Source organism: Canis aureus, chromosome 2 (genome assembly GCF_053574225.1).
Source record: "Canis aureus isolate CA01 chromosome 2, VMU_Caureus_v.1.0, whole genome shotgun sequence".
NCBI classification, from domain to species: domain Eukaryota; kingdom Metazoa; phylum Chordata; class Mammalia; order Carnivora; family Canidae; genus Canis; species Canis aureus.
This window is the reverse complement of record NC_135612.1, coordinates 87,524,783-87,539,533: the sequence shown is the minus strand read 5'-3', so window position 1 is coordinate 87,539,533 and position 14,751 is coordinate 87,524,783. Positions and strand designations below refer to the sequence as shown.

At 36.4% G+C, this 14,751-nt stretch overlaps 1 long non-coding RNA gene across 1 annotated transcript in view; it reads left to right on the top strand.

Annotated features, from left to right (window-relative positions):
• The window catches only part of LOC144303163 (uncharacterized), a 250,781-nt gene extending 238,809 nt beyond the window's left edge, over positions 1-11,972 (top strand). The window contains exons 4-6 of the long non-coding RNA XR_013370187.1: positions 7,717-7,836; positions 9,126-9,262; positions 11,852-11,972. This is a non-coding gene — a long non-coding RNA (uncharacterized LOC144303163). The remainder of the gene's footprint in view (positions 1-7,716; positions 7,837-9,125; positions 9,263-11,851) is intronic.
• The last annotated feature ends 2,779 nt before the right edge of the window (positions 11,973-14,751 follow it).

Here is a 14,751-nt window from a genome sequence, read left to right as displayed (position 1 = left end):
GCCACACAGTCTGTGGCATTCTATATAGTAGCCTGAGCAGACTACCAAACAAGCTAAAATATTTTTAAAAGAAGTGGCAAGTAACCAATAAAATCAATATGGTGGTCTTTAGTATGAGGAAAATATTTTCTCCAGAAACTGGGCTTCATCACTACAATAAGACCAATGTCTAATTTCATCATGCTCTGTGAAGAGGACTATTCAGACTGGCCAAACCAAGTGTTCTGATTTTGAAGGTTTTTATATGGATACTTCCAAAGATTGACTCACTGACTCCTTTTCCTTTGCTTCTGTGATTGACCAATTTTTCTTTTGGTAGATTCATTCTTTATCTTTTTAAATATAATTTACAGGGTTATAGTTTGGTTTTACCAACCAGAGACCCACTATATTTTTCTAAGATGACCTGGTATGTCTCTATTCAAATACATCCTATATAAGTTGCACAGTTCAATTTGCAGAGAAAGATCTCATTTCTGTGTGTATATTGGGCAGTCAGGAGTTTAGGGTTGGGGGAGGGGCTACTATGTACCTACCAAAGTAAATTCTCCTCTAAGTTGGGGTCCCATAACAAATCAAATTTAGGACATATCTTGTCCTAAAGATAGGACAAGAGAATGAATGGTATAGAAAACCGTCTTTCTTAGGAAAATTAGTGGCAGATAAAGAGTATTTTCTCAATAGGTGGAATAGTTGATTAAGAGGGAAACTGGACCTCATGACCATAATGGGTAACTGAATGTTTATACTTATTAAAATAGATGTACTAGGATCAGTACGATATGGTTCAACATCCTCTTCTGAATTCAGATTATTTTTTCCCTAGTCACTTTTCAATTGTAAGTATCTATTATAAATAAGTTAGTTTTAAATAAGCTATTTCTAAAAGCCCGAGGAAGTATATTTTTCACATTTCTTTTTATTTGCTATGGTAAAAAAGGAAACCTCTGTCTCAGTCACCGTGATTATTAAGTCATTTCTCCACAGGTTTCCAGGGACCCTCTGCTAACTAATTTCCATTTTCAGTTGCTGATGACTATATTCATTCAACTAGAGTGATGGAGTTTCTTTTCATTGGTTTTAAAATAGGGTCTTTTATGGAAGGTTTCTGCATATCATCATTGAAGGAGCAGCATGTCATTTGTTTTTGTTAAAAGTTTCATTCAGGTCGTACGTAACTAAAAACACCTGGATAGTGAGTTCTCTCTGAATTCCTTGGTTTTATTATGAGGGGAATGTAGTCTTCAAGAATGTAGAGTGGAGGGAAATAATATTTACTACTAATAATTATCATTTCTCTATGCGAAATTCTTTGCACAAGATTCATTATAATATTATTCCCATTTTCTAGATGAATAAACTGAGAACCAAATAGGTGAAGCATATTAGTTTCGGTATGGAATGGCATGAAGAGAAGGATTATACTAGATCCCTCCATTAGGAAATGGAGATACCAGGTTTTAGTCCCAGATCTATCTGATATAAATCCAGGGTGGTCAGTTTTCCAGAGCTTTCCATTTTGACACTGAAAGTCTTGCATCCTGTCAATCCTGGGAAAACTGGGAGAGTTGATCCCCTTATTAAATTCTAGGCTCTTTCTACAATACCGTATTGTGGTTCATGCAATGGCTTTCTCAATAGATTTGTGTTAAATATTAAATATTAAATATTTTAAAAGGAAATTTTAGTATGAAGTAGATATTATTTTTTAAGTTTACCATTTTCCCCTTTGTGTTTGCTTATATACAGTGGTCTTTCTTACAATTAGTCAGGTATGCTGATTCTCATTGTTCCCGAGGGAGTGTTCAATAGGGAATAACATATTTCTTTGTCTATTTCAGGTTTAGTTCCTCTAAGCAATTGCAAAGTCTTTTAAAAACACAATATTTTTGATGCTATACCTGATTATGTATAAATACAAGTTTATGTTCTCAAAAATGACGGGATGATGATAGCTAAAATATGTTGGGCACTTGCTAGATTGCAGACACACTTCTAAGTATTTTCTGAAGATTGTCTTACAATTTCTGTATGAATTGTGTACTGCTTATTTTATAGACAGGAAAATTAAGGCACAGAGAGACATTCCAAGTTCACACATGCACTAAATGGCAGATCCAGTATTCAACCTTGGCAGTCTGACCCCATACCATATGCTCTTAAGTACCTGCACCCTGAAGAATAGAAAATGTTAACATTGGTTGTAGACAGAGAGGGTCGATTGCAGAGGAAGGAATAAGGAATTGTATGCCAGTATTTCCTTGAGAAGGTGGCCAATAGCTACTCAGTCTTTCAGGGACCATGCCTTAGGAAGAACACATTTTAAAAAACAAAGACAAAACAAGGTATATTTTAAAAAAATCTGAGAGAAGGGGCATTTGTGCTCCATTCCTAAGTAGATCCAAGATAAGACAAGATCTCAGAGTAAAAATCATCTCATGGTAGGTCTAAGAGTTTATTCCTAAGAAACAGAGGTCAATTAGAATTTAATTCATCTGTATATTACAAAATGCCAAAATAAGGGAGATTTAGACAAATTAGAGAGTTTTGTTTGTTTGTTTGTTTGTTTGTTTACTCAAGAAGTTGAATTATAGTAGCCCCATGATCATTGGGTCAAGTTTCTTTATCACCATCCTTGTCAGGTTTTTTTTTGTGCTCCAAAATGACTGCATGAAGCATCAGATTCATATTTTTAAAAACAAAGGAGATAAGAAAAGAACATGTCCCCTTTCAAAGTCCCATCCAACAACTTCCACATATATCTTAATTGGCCAGGATTTAGTCACATCACTACATTTGGTTGCAAGGATGGGAAGTATATTCTATTGTTAGGCATCCTAAACAAAATGTTCTTTAACATTGATAGGAAGAAAATCAGTATTGTGCATGAACTAAAAGTTTCAATCAGTAGTTCCCAAGAAACAGCATGACCCAATAATATTGGGATTCCTGAATGCCAGATGATCCAATATTAGCTGAAAAATATTCAGACTCAGAAGATCCAAAAGCCAGGAGGGAGGTACAATATAGTAGCAATCTTCATAACAGATGAAAATGAACATGTTGAGAAATGATCTTCTCTTCTCTGTAATACTGTATAAGCCCACCCATCACCAAATACCTCTTAAATCCCTGAAAAATTGATACAATTCTAGGGAAAGGGTACAGGAGCCCCAGCTGGGCTGAAATTCATTTTATTCCATCATAACCAAATGAGGTGGAGAGATTCATTTCAATTTAAGAATAAAGGTAAATTTTTTTTCACATCTAGGATTGTAGACCAAGATTCGTAAAAATTACACGTGTAAGTGAAAGGAGGAATGTATCATTACATGTCAGTATCAAGACTGTGCATAGAGACAGATGAATATTTATGGAGCCTGATACTGTTTGATTATATTCCAGCCTCTTCAGACCTCATGAGTGTTACCTTAAGCACTTTGGCATGTAAATAAGCATTTTTATTATGAATTAGAATGCATACCTTTGAGTTCAACTGTGTCAATTGAGCAGTTGAATTGTGTTAGTTGGCTGGAGCTGCCATGACAAAGAACCACAGCCTGGGTGGCTTAAACAACAGACATTCATTTTCTCACAGTTCTGGAGACTTAGAAGTCTGAGATCTAGGTGTTGGCAGACTTGGTGTCTTGTGAGGCCTTTCTGCTTAATTTGTAGATGGCTATCTCTTCTGTGTGTCTTCCCATGATCTTTCCTCTGTGTGCATCTGTGTTCTAATTTCCTCTCCTTATAAGGACACCAATTATATTAGATTAAGGCCACTCTAATGACTTCATTGTAATTTAATTACCTCTTTAAAAAACCTATCTCCAAATATGGGCACATTCTGAAGTCCTGGGGGTTGGGACTTTGATGTATGAATTTAAAGGGGACCCAATTCAGTTCTTAACACCAACTTTGAACCCAAATGATCTGGTGCTTATTGCATTATCGGGTGGCACTTTATGACCATGGAAACCCCAGGGTTATCTTCATCAGCAAGGATTATTGAGCACTCTCTCTGTGCCCTCTGTTAGGAGTTGTAGGATCATAAGACCCCAGCAATGTGCAGAGCTTCTAATTAACTGTGGTTTCTGGATATTGAAATTCTGCACTAGGCAATCTGTTCTATCTGCTCTCATTGAAATTTATTCTTCTGTAGACATAGGGAAGGACCCAAATACTTAAATTATAAATGAGCCCAGTACTTAAACATAGCAAGTATGTAATAAATATATGTGTATGAGTAACTATGAGAACAAAATATTGCTGTTAAAATCCCTTGTAATTGAGTCTAGTTTATGATTTTTAGTAGTTGTACAACCCTGGTTGCTCATGTTACATATTTTCTTTAAAATGAGGATAATCATTATTTATAAAACTTTATTAAATAACATTTCATATGACAAGAGCAATCTTTAAGCTCTATTCATACTATACAGTAGTCATTTATGGAAACTATATTAATATTAATTATGTATTGTGATTTATGGGAAAAAGCAACATCCTCCATTACTTCCATGCATGTTCATTTCACTCACAAAAGCCTCCCAAATACATCAGAGATATCTGCACAGCTCTGTCTGATATTACTTTCATCTTTCTAGGTGGGATTAAGAAAGACAAGAATGATATTCCTTTAGACTCTATAATGCTGGCTAAGTTCTCTCTTTGTCTAATTGATTTAAAGAAAACAGGGTGAAGGCTTTCCTAGCTCTGCTTTCTAAGTAGTATACACACATTTTCAGGCCCCTGAAATATCAGAGGATTACTGGGGTAGCATATAGGGAGGATGCTCTATATATGAAGAAATATTAAAAATGTTCCTGTATCAGTTAGGTTTAGGTTAAGTTATGCTGCTGGAACAAAATAATCCCAAATCACAGTTGCTAAAAATAGTTTATTTCTTGCTCAAACTACATGTCCTATGTAATCAGGCAAGAAATTTCTTCAGTAGTTATTCAGAGATAACCTAAGGGGCTTTCCTTTGACATACATATCCACCAAAAAAGTATGGCGAATTGCATAAATTGCACACTGTATCTTAGAATCTCTGCCAAGAAGAGACATATGCTACTTCTGCTTACATTTCCTGTGTGAAAGCAAATCCCATAGTCATCCCTAACTCCTAACCATGTGCCTGGAAGGGAAATGGAAATAGTTGGTGAACAGTAATAATATGTATTACTTATTAGTTGATTTCATCCCCTCCACATGAGAAAAGCCTACTGTGTATAAAGAAATGGCTTATGCACTTAGGACGTAGGAGTTAATAGATATATCTCTATTTTCATAATGTTGTAATATCCTAATGCTTATAAAGTATGTCATAGATATGCATGTAATGGATAATATCAAGACAAGAAACATGGATGGAGATAGGCATGAGCATTCCTATTATTCTTACAGAACACTAAGTAAAATGTGGCTGGAGAAGATTGGTAAGGTGTAAGGCTAGAAAGGTCATGGGTAGGAAGAACATATATAGGGCCTGGTCAATCAATAGGAAGATTATGATTATGAGTGAGATAGGAGGAAAGATGATATCATCAAACTCACATTTTAAATGGTCAAGACTTGGGAAGAGAGCAAGACAGAAGCAGAGAGACCAGTTAGAATCTCATTGTTCAGGGTGAGAAAGGACAGGAGCATGGACCAAGACAGTACCATTGGAAGTGGTAAGGAGAGATTAGATTCTTGATATTTGAAGATAGGCCCAATAAGATTTGTTATAGCTTAGCTTTCAAATAAGAATTTTAATTGGGTCTTGGAATAAAAAATAAAGACTGACAAAAGACACTGCTGTGCCACAGGAAAACTTAAATGATGTGGACAGGGTTCTCCCTCAGTAGTAGGAGAAATCAAGATAATCTAAAGCTTATTTTCTCCTTTGCTCTTCCACTCTTTTGTTACTTCTATGTTAATCATTACATTACTTAACTTCCTCCACAAGTAAATAGAGAATATCAGAGGCAGCAGTTATCTCTTTCCTTCTCTATTTCCTTCAAAGTCTAGAATTTTGCTTCTCACAGAGTATGTGCTCAATTGAAGATATCAACTGAAGAGACTACCAAAAGTGGAATTAGAGAGAAAAAAAGATATCACATTATTGCTTCTTGGTTCATTATGAAATATAGTAGAATGCTTTGCTTACTCTGTCTTACACTCTTTCCTGTTCATGGTTATATTGCAACTGTTTTATGAACTATTGCTTTTGAACCATAGATCCTTTAAAAATTAGATTAGTTGCTAATATCCACCTTTTTTCTTCAACTCTTGGCTAAACTTTCAAGGGGGTACAAAACAAAAAGCCTAGGAACCATATACAATTCTATCTATCCTAGGAATGCTTCTGGATAGAGAAAAGTAAAAACAGACCCATTATGTATTCCCAGTGTCCTAGGGCACACTTTTAGTCTTGAGTGATGTACTTTACCTTCTAGGTCCTATAATAGTACATATACCCAGTAACTAATTTTTTCCACAAATATTTATGATGTACCAACTAGATCCTAGGGTCTAGGATCAGACACAAACAATCCAGATACTGGTCAAGTAATTTACAAGTGTTATTCATGTTACCAAAGTGAATGTAAAAATAAACATATAGGAGTTCAAAATGTGGTTCAGGCGATAAAAAAGTGAAAAATTTATAAAGTTCTTAGACCAATTTATGATGGAAGATCTATAACAGGAGTTCACAAACTATAGCTTATGGGTCAGTTGTACATTTTTGTAAATAGATTTTTATTGAAACACATTTTTGTCCATTCTTTAAAGTTTTCTCTATGAGTATTTTCCTACCATAATGGCAGAATTGAATAGTTGTTCTAGAAACTATAAAGATTCTCAAGGTTAAGTATTACTATGTGGTTCCCTACAAAATGTTTGCTCACCTCAGGTCTATGCAATGGCAGCAACAGCCACAGGAATACTCATAACTTTTAAGTGTGATATGCATGAAAATCTCTTCTTCCTGGTCATAGGGTTGGCAATGGCAACAAAATCTGTATCTGATTGGCCCATGAAAGCAAACCTAACATATGAGAGCATTTCTCTATGCTGGCCTATAGGAGAGAATTCACCTTAATGCAGTATTTTTATACAAGGCTAAAAGAGTTTTTCTAAATATGTGTCAATTGGTCTATCCCTCATTTAAAATTGTGAGAAAAACCATACAGAGGCTTTCTCCAGACCCAAATGTTGATTTATTGACTTTGGCAACTCTTGAGCTCATGTTTACTTTGTCATGACAATAAAGTTATTGAAATTGAAGTTGAATCAAATTGACAGATACCAAGAACTACAGCTAAACTGGCCCAAGTACATTTTTTATTTATAGGATTCCACATAGTGTATTATATTGGCATTTAATGAAGGCCAAAAATATTCCCAAACTGAGAGACAACCTAAAACAGCAAATCGACTAGTAGTTGTCTACTCATGATGGTTTTACATAGAAAGCAGTATCAATGGTATACCTCGGAGGTGGTAATGCAATGACATAGTGACTATTATGGGACAAAGAACAATTTCCTCCAAAATAAAGTATTTGTAGACCTTCTGTCCAAACACAGGATTTTAAAGAAAATGTCACTGACCATATAATTCCATTATTTTCAGATTTCTAAGGGTTTCTGTAATCGTTCCCACACAAGTTGTGCATCCTTATTTTTCTTTTAATTCACAATAAATTTGGACCCTTTTATTCTCTTTCAGTATTCAACCACATTTACTGAATACTCAGCAGCGTAATGGATTTATTATATGAGCAATCTCCGTAAATGTAGGAAGACAGGCCCTATGTCCTTAAAGATACAAAACCTAAAAAGAAAAATAGTAAGTTATAAAATATTTTGTAAAGCAGGCAATAAAACAATACACAGATAAACTCACAAAAAATGTTTATAAAACATGTGAGAGTGTGAACATTTTTGACCTATTGGGCTGATTATTAGTTATAGCTGCTTAGAGGACATTTGGTGGAAGTGAGCTTCAAATGGAATTTGGAAGGAAAGAACTTAGGACATTTGCAAGAGACCATAGATCAAAGGTTGATAAGCTATAGTCAAGTCTGGCTTGCTGGCTGTTTTTGTAAAAAAAAAAAAAAAAAAAAAAGTTTTATTGGAGCATCGTCATGTCCATTTGCTTATGAATTGTCAATTGCTGCTTTCATGCCACAGTCGCAAAACTGAGTGGTTGCAACAGTTAGTATAGTCTACAAACCTTAAAATAATTTATAATATGGCTGTTTAAAATGGCCTTGACATGGTTTGCTGCTGTGCCTCAGAGGAGTAAGAAGCTAGAGGCTGAGACACTGACTAGTGAGAACTCTTTTTTTTTTTTTAATTTTTTAAAAATTTATTTATGATAGTCACAGAGAGAGAGAGAGAGAGAGAGAGAGAGAGAAGCAGAGACACAGGCAGAGGGAGAAGCAGGCTCCATGCACCGGGAGCCCGACGTGGGACTCGATCCTGGGTCTCCAGGATCGCGCCCTGGGCCAAAGGCAGGCGCCAAACTGCTGCGCCACCCAGGGATCCCGAGAACTCTTATATTTTATCATTTGTAAAATAATTAGGACACAGATATTTGTATTTATTTAGCTGCTTTCAGTTATTTCATCTGCAAGGATGGATATAAATTAAAATGATATCAAAGATGATAATCACATAACTGAACCTTGATTTTCTTATTTGAAAAATAGAAACGATATCACCTACAAACAGATCTTTGAGAGGATTATATGGGAAAAAAAAACCCTTTCTCATGAAACCCGGCAGGGTTATCACCCTGAAACTGGCCTCCCCACTGTCACTGAGTTCTGAATCTCAACCTGTCATTTGGCTGAATCAGGGTTTACTTACAGAAGTATTTTTAACTTTCCCAAATGTTTGAGAACCTTCTTCTGAATAAGGAACTAGATTGTTCTCTCACACCATTCTTCAGGACTTCACTTCTGGACCCTTCACATTAGCCTAAGTGTGAATTGGAGTTTAAATCTGTGAAGGTCTCATTGTAAATGTAAAAGGGAACCTAAGACATTTAGCATTACTTGAAATATGTCCTAAACCAACTTAGGATTTGTTGGAAATAGAAAACTCATATTTTGATCATCTTTTTTTTTTCAGAATTTAAGGAGAGAAAACTTTAAGAGAACTACATTATCCACAAAAATATTCTAAGTACTGCCATGCTATAAAGTCCAGCTGCGAAACTAGTCCTACCTCATGTATAATGCACCAAATACCAAGCTGCAGAATTTAAAGTAATTTTAAGAATTATGGGTGGAGATGAACACATTTCTCTTTAAAGGTTCTACTAAGTTGAAACTCATGCAAATATGCTATAGACATTTACATTCTTACATTCGAATCCTCTAACCCCTAAGATCTGAAATGTGTTGCCTGTTTCCAAGTACTTTCACATTATGGGTTTTATCCCTTAATCTGGTTTGGGAGACAAGGTGAAAGAAGTTCTTCTTCTTGTTCTTGTTCTTATTCTTGTTCTTGTTCTTCTTCTTCTTCTTCTTTCTTCTTCTTTTTTACCTTATAGAAAGGTTGAAGTTTAGCAGGTTAAAGAACTATTTTAGATACACATCAGAATTACCATTAATGCTCAAAACTTTGGCAATGATTCTGTGGTTCTGGGGAAGGCAAATTTTAGCTTGCATAAAAACTTTTCTGAATGTCTAAGTCTATATCTATATCTTTATATCTATATATGTCTGTCAAGAGAGGGAGATAAAGAGAGTTATAGAAATCACATCACTCTCTGCCATGCTAATGGTTATGCTCAGTATCCTTTAAAAGGATATTTCATGGATTATGCTTCTCTTTTGCAGTCATAGCAGATGTAGGACTCAGTGCTTGTGTTGAGAAGGATGTTACATGTTCCTCAATTCATGGAAACTTCAAGTTTGGAAAAGAGAGGACTCTGGTTAATATCTCCAGAGACCCACAGGGAATGTCACGCTCCATAAAATTGTTTATGCATTTGTATACAGTGCGTGATCATCATCTCTTGGCAAGAGGACACAAGTTAAGCACCTTCCATATGCAGCAGGGAAAACCCCTTCAGCAAGGAAGTCTACCCGTTGGCATGCACAAATTATACTAGCTTTAGTTTTACTATGTCAAAAGGAACATTCACCATGCTTAATGAGAGGCATTGGATTAGTGCTGAGTGTTTTCAGCAGGGGAAGGAATGCTCAGGTGCTTGGGAAAACAAGTCACCTGGAGGGTACAGTGAAGGTCACTTACTCATATTGAAAAATCAATTACTTTGATGGCAGCAAATAGAATCTCCAGTATGCATATGGGGGTGCATGTACTCATACATGTGTGTTGAATACAAACATATATTTTATGTACTTTTACTGCCACTCATGTTTAATTTATAAAGCTGAGAAAGCAACACTATCTTGCCAGATGACCAGTCAATTATTCAAGTAGTCCTTTCCTCCCTTTCAAAGAGGGCGGCTTGAGAACGTGATTGTGTCCCAGGACCCCCCACTTTGTGTGCCAATTTGATTGTTCTTCCTATTAATTTTTTAGACATTTACTATGGAGTGTTCTGAATTGACAACTAAGACGGGCCAAACAACAAGCCATTGATTGATTTCATGTTCCAGATATTCTTATTTTATAAACTTAGGCAATACAGGAAATATTCTTGTCTTAGAGAACATTTTTGAAAGTACCTATTAAGGGGAATTTTATGGTCAAATTCCAAAATTGACTTAAAGATATATTTATGTTCAGAAAAATCCATTTCTTTGTCCATTCTTCCATGATGCCTATAATTTCCACCCTGAGCATTATCATCCCTTTAGGTTGTAGCAGTTTTTAGAATGCCTAACAATATATGTCTTGGATAAAGTGAAGACATTAAGAGTTGTGTCTTTGTGGACGCTATTGAGTAAATTGGTATATCTAAATAGTCTGTTCACTAAAGAAATTGCACAGGGCATGTAAGTTTTGATTGATAGCAGGGAGGATGCATTTATTCAACCACTTATTTATTCAAGCATTCCCTATTTCTTTATCGAACATGATTTATTGATTTTCCACTGTGAAGGTTGAATGTTCATAGGAGAAGCTAATTGCTAATCTTAGGCCTCGTGAAGGCAGCGGCACCATATGAGGCATCCCAGTGCACAAAGCGCAATCAAGTCTAGTCAGGAATAGAATGGTGAGAATCATGAAATGAAATATTGTTATTAGTCAAAGAGTCAAGGTCGTGTCCCACCTCTGTCTTTCCTGTGGTTTATCTTGACTACTGCTTGTGTCACTCAGCCAAAGTGTCATTAGGAGACTGTCCAATGTCTTGAGACAACTTTCATGGTGGTGAGGCACCAACTGGAGCACTGTTGCCCACCCGGGAATGCACACAGGGCCTCTTGCACAGTGGTTGCCTTCTATGGTCCTCCAATACCCCTTAAGGGTTCTGGGTTATAGACCCTTGAGCCAGAATCTAAACATTAAAGCCAATAAGATGATTCTTTAAAGAAAAAAAAACAAAAGATGTCAAGAAAATTAACATACCTTTAAAACAAGTACAGAGGTCCTATAGGTGGCATTCTCCTAAGTCAAAGCCAAGATCCTCACAGTAGCCCACAAGATTCTCATGATCCATATGCTCCACGCTCTCACACTCCTCGTCCTCGTACCTCTTTGAACTCAGCTCTCTCCACTCACTACCGAATAAGCGCTATGAAAACAGGAGGTGGGGTGTTTCTAGTACTTAGAATAGTATCTGGCAAAGAGTAGGCTCTGAGTACATATTCCTTTAAAGCAAAGTGTGAGCAGTTTATATGTCTAGCCTCTCTCTCTGTTTAACTGTTTAATTCTTTCAGCCTCAGATCCCTTGTTTATAAAGATAAGAACCATACTGCCCATCCTCCAGAGAAGCTGAGAGAATAAAAAAGAATAACCCACATAAAGGATCTGGCACAGTGGCCTACATGAAGTCAGTAGTCAATAAATTTTTGTTTTGCTTCCTGTCCTCTTTTATTCTCTATGTGTAATAATAGTAGTTAATATTTACTGTATTGTTACCATACGCCAGGTTCTATGCTGAGCACTGTATAAGCATTGTTTCATTGAATTTCTCAGCCCTGTGAGCTAGGAACTATTACTACTCTCATTTTATAAATAAAGATTAGAAAAGTTAAATTATTTTTTCCAAGATCACACAGTCAGTAAGCAGTCAAATCAAGATGTAAATTAGGTTTACCTGACACCATAATCCCTTACTTTGCCATACATAGTGAATGCAGTAGGAAATACTTAATTGCTCTCTTGAGCTTGAATCATGCATGTATAGATGACTAATATATTGTTCATGCTCCAAAAGCTGGAGTATATTGGTGTCCCTTACCAATGGACATCGTGGTCCATTTACATGTTTGCTTGTTTGTTTAATCTCAAGATAGCTTAAATTGCCTGGCTCACTTGATAAATTTGTCTGGACCATCTTCATAAAATTCCATCTCTGACTCTAGAGAGTTCATGTGCAGGTCTTCATAATATATAAAATAGATTTGCCACCTACTGTTGATTACTTACTTGCAAGGAGCTGTAATATAAAATATATTTACATGTATTATTTTGCATATAGTATATTTTTGAATTCTCAAACCAACCCTATTATATAGACATTATTATACCCATTTTTACCAACAGGGTCATTGGAGAGGTTAGGTTTGTCTGAAGCCACACAGTCAGTAAGTAGCAAAGCCCTTAAGAAACTATGGAACCTGAATTTCAGCAACTGATTTTCATAGGAGTTAACATAACTCAAAAACCTAATTCAGTCTGACTCCAGTGCCTGTGCTCTTAACTATTGTATTAAACTATAAAGTACTATATAAATGTGAGGATTTATTATACCTTTTCTTATACCATTATTCCCCATGGAAATTTCTGCTCTGGAATGCCTTCATAAGAACTTTAAGTTCCATCTACAGGAACCCTCTTTGCAATCAATTATTCAAGGAACTGAGTTGACAATTGCTCTCACAAGTATCCAAAAACAAAGGCCAAAAATGACTTTGGCATAACAACCCAAATGCTCATCAAGTGTCTATCTGACCACTTTGGCTGAATGGAGAGGCCCTTAGCCATGAAGTAATAGGCAGTTCAGATAAAGCATTTATATGGGCTGCCTAAAACTCGAAATTGGCAATCTTCCCAAAGTGGAGTGCCAAGGTTCTGACCTGTTCCTGGGCAGAGGGGAAGGTTGCAGGCTCTTCTCTCATTGCTGATGTCTCAGTTGCCAAGGATGCATGCCTGCCAGCTTCCAAATCAACTTCTGGTTGAGATTTGAGATGGAGACCACTTCTGTGGAGTGAATTAGGCATCTGGAGAAACAGCATTAATTTTGTTAAGCTGCTCAAAAATAAGTTAGGAGCTCTTGAACATCCCATAAACTGTGTATGCGATCACTCAGCTGCACCTTATAGCCAATGCTATCCTTCCCTTAAAACATTTTCCCAACATAGTTGGAAGACTTCTTGCTTCTCCCGAATGATCATTTTCTGTTATAATCTCTGAATGAATGACTCATTGACTTTATTCCCATTGTCTTCTATGTTTGCTAGCAATGCCATCCACATTCTATGATTGTAGCACAATTTAAAGTCCTTACTGAGTTTGGTGTGACTCTGGAATGTATTCATCGTTATCTGTTTCAGCTTGTAATGCAGGTCATCTTTATGGGATGTGTCCACCTGCGTAGACACCAGTTTTCCCTCCCAAGCCCATAAGTGCTTCTACACTGTGTCTCACAGCCCCACCACAGAGAGTAGTACTTCTTTGGGGTACACCAACAGCAAGATCAAAGACATGATGAAGTGACATAAAGCTGTAAGCCACCAGATTCATGATAGCATCCAAAAGTTTGGCAGGAGGGTATCATTAATATTTGAGAAGATTCCCTGCTTTTTGGCAGGAAGTCTGCCCACAGCTTTCCAATTAGCATGCTTTATGGCTGGAGAGAAGCTGGTTTCTCAATTGTAAGTACCTTGTCTGACTGAAATCTTACTCTGCCAGATAAATTACAAAGGAATTTCTACCACTTTACCCAGACTCCAACTTAACCACAAGATTAATATGAAAACAGGGCCCTCCCTCAAGTCTTCCTCGAGTTCTTTTGAGAATTTTCTTCATTATGTCTTCCAAATGTTCTGCTTCACTAATGGAACATTAAATGGTATTCTTACCAAGAGGTGAGGAATGGAAGTTTCAACTAAATCTTCTCAGAAGAAAGATCTAGATTGTGACATTGCATTAGGGAATGGGAGCAAATTACTTACCATGACACATCTTTCTTAATTTCTGCTTGCTATGAGTTGAAATATAATTAATAGAAGTTAAGCTGAGCAGGACTAAGCCTTAACTTAAGACACAAAACATTGACACTGTCTCTTCAGTTTTATGATTTGTGCCTTCTGGGGAAAATCCCCAAACATCAATAGTGAACTTTTCTGGGGATATTATGTTGTTTGGAAATATTTTTTTTTTAAAGATTTGTTTGAGTGGGGGAAGGGACAGAGGAAGAGAGAATCTCAAGCAGACTCTGAACTGAGCATAGAGGATGACCCAGGGCTCAATCCTATGACCCTGAGATCATGACCTGAGGCTGAAATCAAGAACTGGATGCTTAGCTGACTGCACCACCCATTTTCCCCTGGAAATATTTTAAATCTGTGTCTGAGACTCTGCAAGATCACATCTGGAATGGCTTATGGCTTAA